Source organism: Mandrillus leucophaeus, unplaced genomic scaffold (assembly GCF_000951045.1).
Source record: "Mandrillus leucophaeus isolate KB7577 unplaced genomic scaffold, Mleu.le_1.0 Scaffold492, whole genome shotgun sequence".
Taxonomy (NCBI): domain Eukaryota; kingdom Metazoa; phylum Chordata; class Mammalia; order Primates; family Cercopithecidae; genus Mandrillus; species Mandrillus leucophaeus.
In genome coordinates this window covers 1,103,003-1,103,790 of record NW_012105276.1, presented here as the reverse complement: position 1 = coordinate 1,103,790, position 788 = coordinate 1,103,003, and positions in this window count along the sequence as shown.

Sequence of the window (788 nt, the reverse complement as noted above, 5' to 3'; positions counted from 1 at the left end):
ACATGCATGTGTCTATTTTCAGCAAGAGTTGGAATCTACAAATAAAAGTGAGAAATGGAAATATTAGAAATATAAAAACCTGGACTGGGCACTGGCTCATACCTCTAGTCCCAGCACTTTGGGAGGTCGAGGTGGGTGGATAGCTTGGGCCCAGGAATTTGAGAGCAGCCTGGGCAACATGGAAAAACCTTGTCTTTATAAAAAAGACAAAAATTAGCCAGGTGTGGTAGCACACACCTGTGGTCCCAGCTACTTAGGAGGCTGAAGTAGGAGAATCACTTGAGCCCAGGAGGTCAGGGCTGCAGTGAGCTGTGATCCCACCATTGTACTTCAGCCCAGGTGACAGAGTGAGACATTGTCTCAAATTTCTTTAAGAAAGGAAAAGAAAAAGACATATAAAAACCCGGTATTAAGGATGAAGTATGTTTTCTACAGGCTCAACAACAGAATCAACACAGCTAAGGGAAGAAACAGTGAACTTGAGGACAAGCCCATGAAAGGTACCCAAACTTAAACATCCAGAGGAAAAAATGTGAATATTACAGACGAGTAGCCAAAAGTTGTGAAACAATATCAAATAGTCTAATATACCAGGATAAGAAGAGGAATAGAATAAGCTAGAGAGGTATTTGAGAAGATAATGACAGACCCAGACATGGTGGCTCACACCTGTAATCCAAGCACTTTGGGAGTCCAAAGCAGGTGGATCGTTTGAGCTCAGGACTTGGAGACCAGCCTGGGCAACATGGTAAAACCCCATTTCTACAAAAAAAATACAAAATATTAGC